Source organism: Actinia tenebrosa, unplaced genomic scaffold, assembly GCF_029948245.1.
Source record: "Actinia tenebrosa isolate PJP-AT-01 unplaced genomic scaffold, QUT_ActTen_1.0 PGA_scaffold2__45_contigs__length_23673736, whole genome shotgun sequence".
NCBI classification, from domain to species: Eukaryota; Metazoa; Cnidaria; class Anthozoa; order Actiniaria; family Actiniidae; genus Actinia; species Actinia tenebrosa.
In genome coordinates, this window is record NW_028292579.1 from 22,800,919 (window position 1) to 22,820,228 (window position 19,310).

Consider the following 19,310-nt stretch of genomic DNA (forward strand, 5'->3'; position numbering starts at 1 on the left):
GGTAATAGATAAATCCTTAAAAAGTATGAGAATCTAGGTTGGAAATATATTACTTTTATAATGCAGTAATTTTATTATTAATCATAAGGTATTGACTATTAGCTATTGTAAGATTCAAGAACATAAATAGTTTTATTTTGAAATTATCTGTTTTTGATTTCTTTAGATCGTCATCCAGAGAATTCCAAACTGTTGCACCAGAAAATCTTACATTAAAATATTCCATAGTTAGTTCTAGCCTGATGAAGGAAATAATTTGCCTTTGAAGCAAATCTAGTATTATAATTATTTATTTGACTGGCACATAAGAAAACACAGCAACAACACAGGTCAATGCTAATGATAAAATAATCTTTTGAATTGTGCAATGCACTATAATTCTGCTGGCACCTATAGCACATGTTGTACTTTTGACATTTTTTTTATGTCTCTGCATTCTCTACCACTTTGCTTGTGGTAAGAATTCTAGCCCTGTTTGTAATCGGGGTGGGCTTAATAATGGAATCTTTACTTTGTCCTTGAGTTTTGATCCTTTGCAACAGAGAGAATGGGCAAATGTTTCAAAAACTCTACCAGTCACACTTCTGTAATTTTGTGGCAATCCTTTTCCAGCTCTCCATTGTGTCGCCTGACCTTTTTATTTTCTGTATTGTGAAGAAGTGTGCTTTTCCTGTTTTTGAGGTGTGGAGTTGACTTCCCAATGGATTATCCAAGCTTCTATTGTTAAATGTTGCTAAAGACACTCCCGTAAATAAACAGTTCAATGCTAATGATAAAAGAACCTTTGAAATTGTGCAATTGGCTGTCATGCTCATGGCACCTTTAACACATGTTGCACTTTTGACATTTCTTATAATATGTTTCTACATTCTCTATCACTTTGCTCATGGTAAGAATTCTATCCCTGTTTGTAATCTGGGTGGGCTTTTTAATGGATTCTTTACTTTATCCTTCAGTTTAAGTTTCTTTAACAAAACCAGCTTTGGACCATAACTCTTGCTACTCTTGAATGTAATTCGTTTCACTTTAATGATGCATCTACACATTTTTGTTAATACTTTTGCTTTAGTTGGAGGAAATACTTATTCTTCATTGTTTATATCCATATCTTTTTCCAGTTGTGTTTTTTTTGCTCTTCTGGGCTACTTGCAATGCAGAAGCTGTCAGGTTTTTTTAGACTGAAGTGCCACACAAATCAGTTTCTGTTTACAAGAAATTATAATACCTTTAATAGATAACAAAATGAACAGAACTAATAATATGACTAAAGTGCAAAGAATGTTAATGCAACATATCTTGCAACTGATCACAGGTAAACTGCAAATATAAAGACGAAAAAAAGTAGTGTGTTAAAGCCACAGCAGCAAGAAAAGCAAAGGTTTTCATAACTCCAGAATACCGGAGCAAGAAGAAATACAGCAAAAAAACGTCAAAAGCTTCAAACAGCAATAAATACTTGATCATCAAATACATCAGTAACAGCAAAAGCAATCTTTTTTTTCCAAATTCTAAATCAATAAATATGAAAGTTCTCGTTTCACACAAAACAAAATGCATATTTGGGCTGCTCTGATTACTATGATATGGGTTTATCATTTTTAGCGACAGGTCTCAGTTTTGTCTCAGTTTTGTTCTCATGTTGTGCTAATGGTGGTTTTGTTGTGGAAAATTAAACCAAAAACTGAAACAAAGGCGAAAAATGGAAAAATGAGGTAAAAGTGAGAAAAGTTACTCCCTGTGAAATACCTTCCTCACTCTCCTCTCAAGTCTCTGGATTGCTGATAGTTTCTTCTTGTGATTGTTATGGACTTCAGTGGACACATTGAACAGAAAACTATTATTACAAAATAGATTGATGGCCATTGGACACGTGGTAGTAAAAGTACTTTTGTCACCTGAAATTGAACCAAACATTGAAAACAGAGAAAACTGGGTAAAAAGAGGTAAAAGTGAGAAAAGTTACTCCCTGTGAAACACCTGCCTCACTCTCCCATATCTCCGGATCCCTAATTTAACTTCTATGGAGAATTTAGAACAGAAAATAAATGATTACAAAATTCTAAATTCCAAATTCTAAATCAATAAATATGAAAGTTCTCGTTTCACACGAAACAAAATGCGTATTTGGGCTGCTCTGATTACTATAATATGGGTTTGTCATTTTTAGATTGAACATGTAGCGACAGGTCTCAGTTTTGTTCTAATGTTGTTCTAATGGTGTTTTTGTTGCGGAAAATTAAATCAAAAATTGAAACAAAGGCGAAAAATGGGGGAAAACGGTGAGGTAAAAGTGAGAAAAGTTACTCCCTGTGAAACACCTTCCTCACTCTCCTCTCAAGTCTCTGGATTGCTAATAGTTTCTTCTTGTGATTGTTATGGACTTCAGTGGAGACATTGAACAGAAAACTATTATTACAAAATAGATTGATGGCCATTGGACACGTGGTAGTAAAAGTACTTTTGTCACCTGAAATTGAACCAAACATTGAAACAAAGAAAAATGGGTAAAAAAGATGAGGTAAAAGTGAGAAAAGTTACTCCCTGTGAAACACCTGCCTCACTCTCCCATATCTCTGGATTCCTAATTTAACTTCTACGGAGAATTTAGAACAGAAAATAAATGATTACAAAATTCTAAATCAATAAATATGAAAGTTCTCGTTTCACACAAAACAAAATGCCTATTTGGGCTGCTCTGATTACTATAATATGGGTTTATCATTTTTAGATCGAACATGTAGCGACAGGTCTCAGTTTTGTTCTCAGGCTGTTCTAATGGTGGTTTTGTTGCGGAAAATTAAACCAAAAATTCAAACAAAGGCGAAATATGGGGGAAAAAAGATGAGGCAAAAGTGAGAAAAGTTACTCCCTGTGAAACACCTTCCTCACTCTCCTCTCAAGTCTCTGGATTGCTGATAGTTTCTTCTTGTGATTGTTATGGACTTCAGTGGACACATTGAACAGAAAACTATTATTACAAAATAGATTGATGGCCATTGGACACATGGTAGTAAAAGTACTTTTGTCATCTGAAATTGAACCAAACATTGAAAACAGAGAAAAATGGGTAAAAAGAGGTAAAAGTGAGAAAAGTTACTCCCTGTGAAACACCTGCCTCACTCTCCCATATCTCCGGATTCCTAACTTAACTTCTACGGAGAATTTAGAACAGAGAATAAATGATTACAAAATAGATTGATAGCCATGGGAGACGTGGAGTTGAAGTTGGCTTTGCTGCTTTAAATTAAGCCTAAAATTAAAACCAAAAGGAAAAAAATAAGAAAAAAAGTTGCGTTCTGCATAATATATGTTTAGATGTAGATGATGACACTGAGGTTAACATTGTGAATGATGGAAATTGAAGCCCAGCGAACCCAATCCCTGGTCATGTCATGAATCAAGATGAAGCAGGTCTGAGAAATCATATTAAAGACACTCCATTTTGAATATTTTTCTCCAAATTTATGAAAGTAAAAAACCTTTTCACATTTCCCCCCATGATTTTATAAAGTTGGCTGCAACGTGAGTGATGTGATACAAAGATATCCGGTTACTCAGCATGTAACATAAAATTCCTATTTTGTCAAATATTTCATTTAATAACTTTTGAAGCAATATCCTTTACTGTGTCATATTTTGGGTTTTCAAAAAACACAAGAAGAACAAATCTCATTCCATATTCCATGATTTTTAAGTAGGTCTGACCCGGGTGCAATGGATGCAATGTCATCTATTAAGCACGAGTTGCAAGGAAACACGTAAGATCCAGTGAATTGTTGTCAAATGTGTTTTAATAACACCAAAACTAAAATCAGATACAAAAATAAGATTAAACTAGACAAAATCTAACCTAGCCTAAACTAAGTTGACCTAATTTATATTACAAAGAGTTCGATAGCTTGCATCCAGAGGTTTTAGTTCTTGTTCTTTGTTCTTGTTTTTTGTTCTTCTTCTGTGTAGTACTCTGTTGATCAGCTATTAGAACGGTAGGCAACTTGATGACTTGTGCTAACTGAAGGGTCAGCTCTGGTCGTTCTCTTTGTATAATTAACTTATTTCTAAACATAGAAAATACACTATTTCTAAATATAATTATTACATCATTCCAAAATGTTCTTATTGCATGCTATTTACCACAACTTCTACGGAAAGCTTTAGAATGTTTTCGAATGTTCTACTCAGTTCTAAATAATAACAAGTATTTAACAACTAAACAACTAATACAATAATAATATGGGCTGATTGGCCCTCATAACATCTTCTTCAGAATCGACCTCATTGTCATCAAAAGAGTAAGATTCGCTATTTCAATTGCTTCATCATTGGATAAAGTTTTTCTGCTAGCTGTGTCATAATACCGTCCAACTGCGCTGTTCTGTACTGAGTTTGAGCTTACATTGCTCCCCATGACTTTAATCGCCGAAATTACAGCGGGAGTAAGGGCCGCTGAAAGCAAATTTATTGCTTCTGGATCGGCTAAAATCGCCAGAACCGAAGTGGGAGAAGAAAGCGTAGTTTTACCTTGAATATCTTGTGAATTTTCAGCCATAATTCCACCTCTTGCAAAACTGCAAACCAACCTTGTGGAGCGAAATTAAAAATGGCAACGATGATGGAAGACCACAGGGGTTTGTGGATACAGCTACCGCTGGCCACCCGATATGTCGTTTGTGTTTTTTTCGTTATTTTTCCTTTGTAAAGTTCGGTTGGAGTTGAAAATAAAGGTGGCAAAACATTGTTATATGGACTCGAAATTTCTGAAGTATAACTTACAGTATGAACCGAAAAATTAAATGGTTCACTGAGTGTACTGACTTATAATCTTCTCATTCATTTCTGGAGAAATTTTGAGTTTTTCCCCCCAATAAATGGCAGGAAAACAAACGGAAGGCTGTAGAATTTTTATCTTGGTTGTGAATATCTTGAATTCTAAAGGAAGCTAGAAGCACATCAGTTTTCTTCTCAACTCATGTAATAATAATAATAATAATATTTAATGCTTGATATTGCGCATTCTAACATTCTAGATATGATCAAAAATTTGCTACGAATAATTAAAACTAACCTTGGAAAACAGCAACTCTACATTTTGTGGGCTTCTTAGTTTTTTTCACCTGTGGTTCGTCAACTAGTGAATTTAAGTTTTCATCATTGATGTCGGCAAATCGGGGCTTTGTGGTTGGATTTTCGCCGTCTTGGACTGTTAGGCTTGTTATCGTTGCAATTACCTGAAGCTTCAGCTTCTAAGTTGAGAGACACATCAAAGAGTAGAAAGTCTCTTTCCATTTTCCTCAAAGTTTGAAGTAAGAATATAGTGGAAGATTATGAAAACGTTTTTGTAAAAAAGGTGTCAATCAAAAACCATGTCTTTATCGGCCAAATAGAGCATAGATTTTCAGCCATTCAGAGTGGGAGTACTATATAAGCTATATTATAAAACGGTATAAAGTCAACAAGCGAAATACACGAAGTTAATATGATGCCAAATAACAACATCACCGAAGAACATGTGATTGACTTAGTGAACAGGCTACATGAACAACCTAGTCTGACAGGGAACTAAATATTTTGAAAGGATCCAAAATAAAACTATTATTCATTGGCAACTGCAACTTCTTTTTGTTCTAAAATCAGTCACCAGTAGTGTTTCTCCTCCATTCAAATGTTGAATGTGCCAATTTAGCAGTGGATTCTGGAAAAGATAAAAAGAAATTTCCCATCTGAAGACCCTCTTTTTCAGGCCAAAATGCTGCATATTCCTCAAGATTTAAACCAATGCCATTGCGTTTTGGTTTCACAGTTTCTTCAATATGTTCATCAGTATTCCTCAAGCAAAAGTTATTTTTTGTTATTTATTAGCAAAATATCACTTTTATTGTTGCTCGCTCCTTTTTCCCCGTGAAACCCATCAAAGATACGCAGGTAGTGATCAATTCCACGTACATCATAGACTTCTCAATTCTTGTCATGCTTCTCTTCTGCAACTTGGAGCTAACGACAATATTTGGCTTGTGAGCCATAGACAATAGGATGTTAATATAATCTTGCGAAGTTCAATGTGTAAATAACACCATGTGGGCAAGTCCCAGACACCCAACCACCTGAACACCACAAACTAATCCGTTTCTGTTTACCAATAATTATAATACCTTTAATAGGCAGCAAAATGAATAGAACTAGTAATATGACTTAAGTGCAAAGAAGGTAAATGCAACATATCTTCCAACCGAACACAGGCAAACTGCAAATATAAAGACAAAAAAAATAGTGCATTAAAGCCACAGCAGCAAGAAAAACAAAGGTTTCATAACTCCAGAAGACCAGAGCAAGAAGAATTACAGCAATAAGGTCAAAAGATTCAAACAGCAATAAATACATCAGTAAAAGGTAACAGCAATCATTTTCCCCCCCAAATTTTGAATCGATAAATATTAAAGTCCTTGTTTCAAATGAAATAAAATGCTCTGATTACCATAGTAAATGATTATCTTTCCCATAGTAATCGTATGACTATCCACATGACGTCAGTAGGAATCCTACAGCATTAACCAATAGAGTACCAGCATTTTCTTATGTGTCATTTATTTACAGAGAGCGACACGAGTGATAAAAATTATATAACTTACACTTATTACCCAGATCACTTAATAGTTCCTATTATGAGTAAATCATGTTGTGTTTCTGCAGCATTGCTGTGTTCAGGTAATGTGGGAATGTTTGCAGTAAAGCGTTCAAGTTTGGATGAAATATCAGAAAGTGCATTGACAATATCTTGCTGTGAAGATAAAGGCATTACTGGTGGATGACGTGATGCACGTGGCTATTGTGAGAAAATTACGGAATTCATAGAGAGGTAGCTATTGATAATGGATGATGTGGATAATGCACCTGTTGTCATTTGTTCTTTGACTTTAGCAATAACTTAATTTGTGGACAATTTCTTCAGATATGAAGTGAATATTCCTTCCTATGAAAAATTGAAAAGTGAACATAAAAAAGAGGATTATAAATGCTAATTAAAATAAGAAAAAGTAAAAAGTATACAGGCAGTCCCACGCGAGAGGAACCAAAAAAAAAAAAAGATTTTTAAAAACAACACTTAAAAAATAGATTAATGATACATAACATGCTTATTGCACCAAACACTCCTATAAGATAATGTACCATCCTTAACTGTAAATATATGTGACATTTCTAATTTTTTTTTTTTATTACTATTATGTAGTTTAGTGTTCATAAAATAAAGAGATGTCAAGTCCATGAATACACTGTGTCAAGCTTTAAATACCTTTTCAATGGCAGACTTCCATGGGACTTGAAATGGACCTTTTCCCTGAAGCTGTAAAGGGCCAAAGAAGATGCAAGAGGTATGGGGGCTGTGAATATCATCCCTTCTTGGCCAGTCAAAGGGCTGGTCACCAACTCGGTGAAGGAACTTGAATTTTACAAAATGACCATTTGAGTCAAGCACTCTGACAATGTAAAAGCTAGACACAAAGTCAACAGCATGATATTCATCCTGCTGAATACCCTTTGGTGGTATTGGGTGCAGCATGTTGAAGCACAACTCGGAGATCATTAACTTCCGAAAGACAGGAAAGCTTGTATTAGGTACTATCTTGGTTTTGTGAAACAGACATCGTGTTAAGAGGCGCACAAAAACCCCATAATCATAAGCATTCTTCTGTTGTGGTATTTCAGTGGCCTTATTTGCATTAAACGTCTGCTTCTGGATGTCAATTGCATTGTTCGCAGCTTGTAGAAGTCCCATAATCTTTTCAACTGAATGCTGCCATGCTGGTTTCACACAGGATCCAGCCAAAATATCAAGAACCACAATGCATTGTTGCTTGGGATTAACAACAAGGAGAAACCAGTGTAGGGAACCTTGTGTATAGCAAGGAATGATAATCAGATCTTGTTCAAGAAGCTTTTCTTTACCTTGCAGGATGGTATCAACTGGCCTGGGTCCCACACTTCTCTCAAACTCTTCCCATGACAAAACCTCTTCTTTGATGGATTGATGAGTTACTGGCTTCATTGTAGCTGTCATCAGATAATTCCTCAAAATGACCACTGATGCCACTTGCATCTTCACTCTCTGTGTCCGTATGAGAACTGTCAGGTGAGCTTTGTAACTGCTTGGATCGAGAATTGAAAGCTGACTGGAATAGAGAGGACAGGTTTTGAGACCTTTCAGTGTTGGCTCAATACAATGGAATCTCTTTATTCCTGTAATAGGTTTTGCTTCTCTGAAACACTTATCGAGTGCCAGCCTTTTGCTTGATTGGAGGATGTCTACCTTTAAACAGAGGGTGATTTTAATAGACTTACAGAAATTCTCAGCAGCTTCTGCAAACTCCTTGGCATTCAAAACAGTTGATACGTTTCTGGTTAACACTGCATTCGATACCACTCTCTTTACTGTATCTCCTAAGCCATCCACAACTCCCTTTCCATGGGAAGTAGCGAAGAAATGCCATTTGATGTTTAATCCTTTTCTTCGAAGGATGCTGTAAAAACTTGGCATATATTTATTCTTAAACTGGGAGCTTGGGCCATCAGAGAAGATATGTACTTGTCCTTGAAATATGAAGCTTATTAATGCATAAACCTGTCGTTGGAGCAAGCTTGGCAAATGTTTGAACAAATTAGAAGATTTTCCATCCCATTTGTCAAACCGCTCCCACTCTATACAAACAGTGTTAGTGCCTGTTGTGGCACTCTTTGAAGCAATATGCTTCAGATCTAAATCTATGACAAAGTTTGTCAAATAGTTATCTTCAGGCATATGGTTGTGCCCTTATGAGGCAACAAATATCTCTTTTATCCAGGATGTTCTTTCCATCAGTGAAGTCAGCTATTTCCTCCAACAAAGTCGTGTTCAATGGCTCATTTTGAGTAGGAATAGTAGGTTTTTTGGTGAAGGAGCTTGCTATGTTTTTGGGTAGACCACGGATGATAATATCAGGACTTTGAGTTGCTTGGTTTTGTTTGGAAGTACTTGTACTGAACTTTCCATCAATTAAATCATGATCATTAACTTCATCTCCAGTTGAAGTTTCTTCATCTTTATCAGCACTTGAAGAATGATGTCTGATAACAGTCTTTTGCTTGCCAGGGACAGACAGACATACATACATACATACATACATACATACAACAACATACATACAACATACACTAGACAGACAGACAGACAGACAACAGACAACAGACAGACAACAGACATACATACAGAAACAACAGACATACAGACAACAACAGACAACAACAGACAGAACAGAAAGACAGCAGACAGAAGACTAGACAGACAGACAGACAGACATGACAGACTAGATCAGACAGACAGACAGGACAGGACAGACAGACAAGATCAGACGACAGAAGAGAACAGAAAGACAACAGACAGACAGGACCGACGAAGACAGAAAGACGACCGACAGACAGAACAGACGACAGACAGACAGACAGACAGACGAAAGACAGACAGAGACCAGACAGGACAGACAGACGGACAACAGGACAGACGACCTACAGACAGACAGACAGACAGACAGACAAGACAGACAACAGACAGACAGACAGACAGACAGACAGACAGACAGACATGACAGACAGACAGACAGACGCAGACAGACAGACAGACAGACAGACAGACAGACAGACAGACAGGACAGACAGAAAGACATGATTCATACAGACATACATACATTACATAGACAACATACATACAACATACAACATACATACATACATACATACATACATACATACATACATACATACATACATACATACATACATACATACATACATACATACATACATACATACATACATACATACATACATACATACATACATACATACATACATACATACATACATACATACATACATACATACATACATACATACATACATACATACATACATACATACATACATACATACATACATACATACATACATACATACATACATACATACATACATACATACATACATACATACATACATACATACATACATACATACATACATACATACATACATACATACATACATACATACATACATACATACATACATACATACATACATACATACATACATACATACATACATACATACATACATACATACATACTACATACATACATACATACATCCATACATACATACATACATACATACATACATACATACATACATACATACATACATACATACATACTACATACATACATACATACATACATACATACATACATACATAATCTACATACATACATACATACATACATACAATACATACATATACATACATACATACTACATACATACATACATACATACATACATACATACATACATACATACATACATACATACATACATACATACATACATACATACATACATACATACATACATACATACATACATCTTTATTAAAGTGTCTAATCGTTCTAGCGCCAAAGGCACTAATTGGGGACACAAGTGATTAATTAAAAATTAAAATTTCCAAACAATCTTAGTTAATGCTAATAATCACATGATTTACAATTCATGAACTACAAAAAAAAAAAAAAAAAATTAACTAAAATTTGAAATTATTTCTAAAATTATTCCTAGTAAAAAAGACTAAACTAAGATTATTCTTGCACTAAGTCATACATAAATAACAATCCCTACCACAGCCCTCTAATACAGCCGATATATCCTTTTTTCTTATCATTTTTTTAAAGGCTGATAATGTTGAAATATTTCTTTCCTCCTTACTTAATTTAGCCCACATCGCTGGTCCTAGAAATCTAATAGAGTGCTTTCCATAAGCAGGGAACTCATCTTGACTCTTGTACTGACTGTTCGTTGCAACAAAGACATCAGTATTACTAGCTCTCGTAATGCAATGCTTCGTTCTGGTACCAGGGACAGTCACACACCTTTCCCATCTCTGGAAACCTTTCCAGTCACATATTTCTTTGACGGACATCTCCGGGACATAGACAACCTTGATCTTGGTGCATTCTTCTTCTGCAACATTAGCAAAATATTCAGCGCTATTGACCACAGCTTTTCCTTGGAGGATGGATTTCCAGACTCTCCTTTTCACTTCAGCTGCAATTCCATCAACTGCACCCTTCCCATGAGCAGTTTCAAAAAAATTCCATGTGGCTTTTGCTTGAAACTCATCTTCGTATGCGATGATGATTGACATGGTGAACTTGTTTTTAAACTGTGAGCTCACACCATCACTCCAGCAACGCACTTTTTCAACTTCAAGAACAAACTGTCTTACGTCTTCTAGCAGTAACTTGTTAAAGGCATAGATACTTGGTTTTGGGTGGTTTAAATCATCGGAAACAAAAGCATAACACTTATGTCCCATATCTGCTCCATCCTTAACTCTGTAATAAACTATTACAGGGAAGATTACAGGCATGATTTTATCTTGCTTTGTTATCTGCTATTTTATCTTTTTTAAGTATTTAAGCTCACTGTACTTCCTTTTGATATTATAAACATGTCGGCTGAAGGACTTGAATTGTTCTCTGAGGTCATCAATAGCATCCTGCACTGTTGATTGAACCATTCTCTTTGTCAATTTTCTGGAATTGGTGGAAGGAGGATCACATACTGTATTCTTGACAAATTCTTCACTTCGATTTGGAAGGTCTTTAAGATGGCCAGATGTACACAGCCCTAAGAGCAGAAGATCAAATATTCTCACGGTACATGCAGGCGCATACTTGTTGATCTTGAGCTGTCATTGGCTGTACCTGAGGAGGTCAAAGCTGTGAAAATTTAAGCGTGGTTTTCACTAGCGACATAAGCATAAGCACAAGCATAAGCGAATGAGGACGGGGCTGACATAAGCATAAGAGTTTGAGCATGCGTACAAGGTGTGCAAGCTTATTATTTCGGTACCAGGCTTTCTCTAACGTTAAAAACAAGATGGTGGAAAAGTTGTCAGTGGAAGAACCTTAGATGTTATCCCAGAATAAGACGTTTCACTCCTATTTTCCTCACTATCATTTATTACTTCAGCTTCAACAAGATTACTTGCAGAGACACGGGGCTGTATATATGGACCAAGCCAAGACAAATAGGAATTCCCCATTCCGAAATTCAAAGGAAGACTGGTGCCGAATCAACGCCGCTTGGAATTCTGGGGCGGAATTTAGGGACGCAAGATGGCGGCTTGAGAGAAAGTATGGGGAAATACAACTGTTGCGTTCCGAATTGTACAAATAACTGGAGAAATTCTCCTGGGTTGAAGTTCCATGCACTTCCGGGAGATCCTAAGGTTCTTAGGGAATACAAACAGCTGATAAGAAACGATAATCTCAGAGTATTCTCGACGAGCACAAAGATATGCGGTAAACACTTTCCAGAAGGAGAGAGATGTAGTCGTACTCAGTTGCCATCGATATTCACCTGGTCTAAGACCGTACATAAACGACGTGAAATTGTCAAAAATGAAGTACCAAAGAAAATTAAAACACCAGGGAGTTCCACTTCAACAGTTATAGAATCGACAGTGACTTCCATAAACATGGACGATCAACATATCCTCGAAGAAAGAAAGTGTTTACCACATATCTTTGTGCTCGTGAGGTTTTTAAAACTAGTTTTAGCATCCTTCCCTAAATAAACAAATAAACAAAAAGATTCAATTATTTCATTTTTATTATACACAGAGAGATTCCAATACTGATTTTTAACTCTTTCACCAAAGGGATCCCAGCTCAAAAAATACTCCACACAACAGAAAACCAGCAAAATTTAACCCCTTTTATTCAAACTGATATTTAAGCATGAAGGAGTTATTTTCATTAATAGGAACCCCATATTCAAATGAAAGGTTTGGAAGTGTACTTTCTATTCATGGTGTTGGTTCGGCAAATGAGCATCTCTGACATGAGATTGAGGCTGTCAATGTTACATTTTATTGAAAAAATCACAGGGACATAAAAAATGCCAAATATGTCAAGTTAAAAATCACTTCTTTTAAAGAAATCAATTAAAAAACACTTCTTCTAAGTATTTTATAAATAGTTTATATAAATAATGGGCTTTCATGAAGATAAAGGTTTAAAAATGTGTAAATATTTACAAACGTGTTCTTAGTATGCATTGCGATGGGTTGGCTAGAACGTAGGTTTGCTGTAGAAGTTTTCAAATTATATGACAAGGCATTTTTTGATATAAAAAATGTCAGTCCAAGAACTATGGTTAATCAGATATTTCTGTCAGCATTACATATGAAAGTTCGGTGCCTACAACCTACAATTTGGAAAGAGTAGCCATTATCCGGAATGAATTGACAGGAAGGATGGATTACTCTTTCCAATATTCTACCTTGGTATGCCATACTCTGAAACAGTTGAGTTCCCTGCTGATGCACAAATACACTTTACAGCAGTCACACATGAATGTTGTCTTGGTTAATTTATGAGAAACCTCTCTCTTTGGGACATCTGGGTGAGAAGCCATGTACCGGCGCCTTCTCTCAGTGCAGACTTGACAGGTGTGGTCACAGCCAATACCCTTGACAGGAAGATGGTCTCCAACATTGTCAAGTCTGAAGGGGTTTGCCTGCCTTTTCCTTCCAGGTCTCAACCTTTGCATCCTCCAATTCCCAACCAGCTGCAGTATTAACTCCTCTCTAAAGGTTGCAAAGGATCTCTTTCTCTTTCCAGGGGGGGTATGATCTACAAAAAACCCTTCAGTGACGTAGGAGTTAAAAGCCACAGCCTCAAGGAATTTCATAACTAGTCGCATGTACCAGCGCATTTGCCTCCTATTCTTCATAACAATTGTGAGTTGATCATTACTATCTACTCCACCCATGTTAGAATTATAGTCCTCTATCATGGAATGCGCTTGTACATCAACCAAATCATATCCACCACCCCGTCGTCTTTGGTTTCGCTGAAGTGTAGTTACTTGATCTGGAGAATGAATGGAGGACAAGAAATGGACTAATTTGTTGTCTTTCCAGCTAAGGGCAACAATGCCATGATAACTCCTATGTTCAAAGCTGCCTCGTGGTCCCATCGTCGATGCTTTGAGATTTTTCAAAGCTGGTGGAAACCCTTTTCTGTTGGAGCGAACAGTACCACAAACATAAATACTACGTGGCTGCAAATAAAGGCACAAGGCAAGACTGTTGTAAAAATTGTCAATGTATAAATAGTGTTCTTTCCCGTGTAAGTCACTAGTTAGACGTGCTACAACAGCTCCTGACTTTCCTATATCTGAAACTTCCTGTTCCTCTCTAGCTTTGCCAAGATAGACCTCAAACCTGGACAGATATGCTGTTTCTGAGTCACACAGTTCATAAAGTTTGATACCCCAGCGGACGGGCTTTGATAAAATCCGTTGCTTAAAAGAAAGTTTTCCTTTGTAAGGTATCATACATTCATCAATGCAGATTTTTTTCCCGCAATTGAAATTTCTTTTGAAAGTCAACTGCATTTCTTCAACGAGAGGCCTGATCTTAGCAAGTTTATCTTGTCTAGCAACTTCATCTACTCTATCTCCATCCAAACTATCTGGATCCGAAAAAGACACATAACGATTTAAAAACTGAAATCTTTTTAATGTAAAAACATGCTGAAATCCAGGTACTAAAAAAAGCCACTTTCTCTCATCTTGTCTAAAGTAGTTTTCATAATTAGGAAGGTTAACGTCTCTGTTCATAGTAAGCAACAGCGCAAGAAATGCTTTGAGTTCCCTAATATCAGTCAATGGCTTATCTGGGTCTTTTCCTGTTTTAACCGTAAACCAACGGTTTGTCCAGCCAACCACCTTTAGCAAGAATTCATCAGAAATAAACAGCTTGAAAAGATCAATGGGTTGTCCTTCACCAGGCATTTGGTTGATTGTTGGTCCACAGTTTCTTCTGTTAAAAACAGTGCGCGGCTTGTCTTCATAAAACGATCGAAAGACTTCTCCATCACGATCATTTCTCCAATCAATATTGTCCAGTATTTCATAAACAAAGCCTCCAAAATCTTCTTCATCACTCGATTCTCCAAAGATATCCTCTAAATCCTCGTCAGAATCACTCTCTGAACTTTCTGAGTCCTCTGAATCACTCATAACAACGTTTGGTTTTTAAAAAATGGCGCCCGTAAACGCACGCTTCATCCGAACCTTTCATAGCTTCTTCATCAAAAATATCATATGACACAATATGGCGGAAAGCACGTGCCTTTGGGGTTTCAGCATTATAGATTTCGTCAATATGATTTAGGCCCCTCTAGAGCCAATTAACCGGTAGTTTCCAGCTCCCAAACATCAAACGATCGAATTCCCGGAAAACCGGGATAGTTCGTACGGGAAACAAAATTACAATCCCGGAAAAGCGGGTTACTTTGGTGAAAGGGTTAAGACTTAAATCACTTGAATCCTAAATATATTTAGTGTAATCCTAAAAATATTTTGTGTAAGCTTAAATTTTCATGAAATATTGAAGGGAATGTGATATCAATTTGTTATTCGTACGTCCCAGCTATCGACATAAGAGTTTTTGCACTGCTCCTCTGTAATAGAAATTTAAAAAATAAAAAACTTGATGCTTCAATTAAAAAAAACAACAGTGAACTTAGAATCAAATATGACAGTACAGTGTGCCAAGAATCCTTGCCACAAGCACTACAAAATTTTCCTGAAGGAAAACCAAGTTTCTGCACGACGTCTTGCCATGCTAATTCTTTTTTAGCTTTGTCTTTAAAATCATTCTCACAGTTTCTGCTAAACTTTTGTCCAAACTAAGCCTTGAACGGTCCGATTTCTTTGTTGATGTTGGGACAAAGTTCTTTGTGATTGGTTTATCGGCTTGTGCTTGTGCTTATGCTGATGTTGGTCATGTCCTAACTGGACATAAGCATAAGCACAAGAAAATCAAACTTGTCTTGTTTTTCTTGTGCTTATGCTTATGTCGTCCCCGTCCTCACTGGCTTTATGCTTGTGTTTATGCTTATGCTTATGTAAAAACCACGTAAAAGTGAGTCCAATATTAATTCCAGACTCCTCTACAAATAGATTATGAGATTTTCTGATGTTCACAAGCAGCAAGCTCTTCTGTTTTTGTTCTTTTCCATTGAGTGTCTTGACTCGATTATCGAACCACTGTTCTAGTGGAGATTTTTTGTACCTCATTCAAGTTTTATAGGGGGACTGGGTGCTATGCATAAATCCGCAGACCAACTTTTATGCTGGCGCAGAAATAAATTTCATTCTCAGGAATATACACTAAATATGAATGTAAAAGTATTAAATGATTTTATTGGATTCAGCAGTGAAGATGAAAGAAACACTGATGAGTATGATAAAAACAATCAATGCATGTATCTAATTATTTATTTATGTACAACATATATGGATACATAAGCATTTATAAAATACATAAAAAATGAATATTGTAGCTGTTTCGGCACAGGATTACTTGGAACACTTTGATCATTTTTTTCATTGAGTGATATTCATGCTGGCCAATTTAAATGAAATCACTCCATGGTACAATTTTTCATAACAGTAACATTGGTTTGTTTCAAAATCTGTATGGCAATATACTTCAATTCATGACCATGAGTCGCTGTCCATCTGATCTTGAAATTCCTCTTCAGTGTGCCACTCATCATTACTGGTGTCTACACATTGTGTGCAGTTGTCCTCATCTTCATTTATAGGTTCATTCTGTCCACTGTTGCACTCTTCATTGTTTTTCTTCTGTCCATTTACTTCATTGGGTTTATTCTGCCCTGCACTTTTGAACTCTTTGTTGTTTTTCTCCTGTCCACTTTCTTCATTGAGCTTATTCTGCCCACTGTTGCACTCTTCGTTGTCCTCATTCTGTCCACTGTCTTCATTATGCTTATTCTCTTCACTGTTGTTGATTTGATCCTCATCCTCATTATTTTTGTCTTTTGATGCACTTTTTTTTACTCTTTCGTTCAGCCTTCTTGTATGCCATAGAATAGCCATACTTTTCCCTCTTACTTTTCATCATTTTTGTTGTCACCTTCAGCCTTTCTTTAATTACTCCATCTACTTTCATTAACATTGGAATTGCCTCTTCAGTGGAGAATGTCAGTATTTGTAAACGTGTATTTGTAAGCATATAAACTGTATCTCCGAGTAGCACTCAGAAATTTGGTTTTTCGCTGCCGCCAGTCAAAAATATTGAAGGTAGCAACTGATTAGGTTTGATTGACGACAGTAAAAAACAAATTTGAGCATGCAGCTCACAGACACAGATCTTGCATGTTTATGAAGATTGCAATAAAGAGCATGGAACAGCAATCTTGATTCTAAGTTGCAGTTTCAAGAGGGATAACTAAATTTTTGGTGTTGCTTGACTACAACTGGTGGTTGACTTTAAATGTTTCAATCCTTAGATAATGTGGAAACAATGCATCCCACAGAGACATGTGAGCCAGCTGAGTAGATGCTAAGCCACAGTTGTAGTACCCTCTCCTTTCTCCAGAACAATAGAGTTTTCTTTGAGAAGCAACTCTGTAGCCTTGACATTTTTGACCTCCCTTCTTACGGAGCTCAGAGACTTACGTCCATCTTCCCCGAAGACTCGGCACAGTGAGAAATTTCTTACAAATGTGGGCGTGTCAGTACACAAAAGTGGGCGTGGTAGAGACATGAATTTTTAATGACCTGTCACAGTTCGATGAGATCCGTAGTATGTACCAAGGTTTTTCGTACGAGCCACAAGAAGGTACTGTCATGGGAAGCCCAGCATTTGCTGACATCCATATTCTTTACATGAAGGTCTTCAAAGAATAGGCCCTACAGACATGCTGCGTTGAGAACAAGCCAAGCGTTTGGAAGCGCTACATTGATGATACCTTTATCATTGTTGACTGGTCCAACATAGACATGCTGTAACCCCATCTTAACAGCCAGCAGCCCACCTTCCGGTTAACCATGGAGACAGAGTAAAACAATATTGCCTTCCTTTACACCATGGTACACAGGGAACCCAAAGGCCGCCTTTCCACCAGTGTCTACCATAAGCCAATGTACATGGACCAATATCTCGCATACCACTCTCACCATCCACAGACGGTAAAAAGTCATCAAATGTCTCTATGACAGAGCCCTTCATATCATCACAAAGCCAAATACAAAGGTAAGCGAAACAACATCTTGGGTCTGCATTTATGTCTAATGGTTATCTTTTTTTTCTTGCAGAGAATCACTAAGTCCAGAATTCCCACTCAGACTGCAGAACAGAAATACAGATCTGTTTCCGTACTGATACCTGAAACCACCCTACACAGACAAATAGTTAGCCCGAAATGCCCAGTCCCTTCTGGCCGACGCAACAGAATAGTTTACAATTTCCCATGCAGTGAGTGCGACAGCATCTACATTGGCAAAACTAAGTAACCAGTATAAGAAAGACTAAAAGAACATGAGAGAGATAGACATCCGCTTAGCTTAATACCTCTGACCACTCCCCGGATTAGAAGAACATCAAGTGCATCGACAGACACAACAACTGGTACACACGCAGAACCAGAGAAGCCTTTCATATTATACTCCACCCCAACATCATCAATATGGACAGCAGAATTGAAAAGCATGGAGAGCGACCACCGTGATACAAATGAATAAGTATAATCTTTGATTTTTGAACACCATAGATAATCCTTTTTATTTCATTAATCTTCTCTTTGTTGCTTAACTGCTTGGCAGATCTGTCTCGGATGTTTGTATAAAATGGCAATGGCAGTTTTTAATTGGGCATCACAGAAAACACTTCTCACATGTTTTTATTGAAAAGCTGAGTTGTGTTGCACTTTGAATCATGCAGCAAACAGTGTCGGAGCCACTTTCTGAGTAACTGATGGAAGGACATTAATATGCACAAACAAGAGTACAGGTCCTAACTTGCTTACTTCTAAAGTGCTGAATCCCTTAAAGTGCCTACTACACCTAAGTCAAAATTTCCATCTTTGATTCTAAATGGTTTGAGTGATGCATCTCAAAGATCTCAAGGTTTATACTTCCAATATGTTAATGATGTGACGTCAAAGGAGGCGTCATTAAATATGCAAAACTTTTCTTGGACAGTAGAATATCCTGTATAAAACTTCATTGTCTTACTTAGGATTTAAAGAATTTCCATGTGATGGCAGATAAACTGAATTGCCTCCTTTGACGTCATTCAAACCATATTAAAATAATGTACTATTCAGCTTTTCACTTCATTTAGAATCAATGCTGAAAATTTTGCATTAGGTGTCATCGGCATTTTATACTGCACTACCCCT

At 36.7% G+C, this 19,310-nt stretch overlaps 1 long non-coding RNA gene across 3 annotated transcripts in view; it reads left to right on the forward strand.

Moving 5' to 3' along the window:
* LOC116300396 (uncharacterized) overlaps window positions 1–19,310 on the forward strand; it is a 77,795-nt gene that overhangs the window by 56,881 nt on the left and 1,604 nt on the right. For all 3 annotated transcript variants that reach the window (XR_016120399.1, XR_016120400.1, XR_004197590.2), the window contains one exon: window positions 17,418–18,651. This is a non-coding gene — a long non-coding RNA (uncharacterized LOC116300396). The remainder of the gene's footprint in view (window positions 1–17,417; window positions 18,652–19,310) is intronic.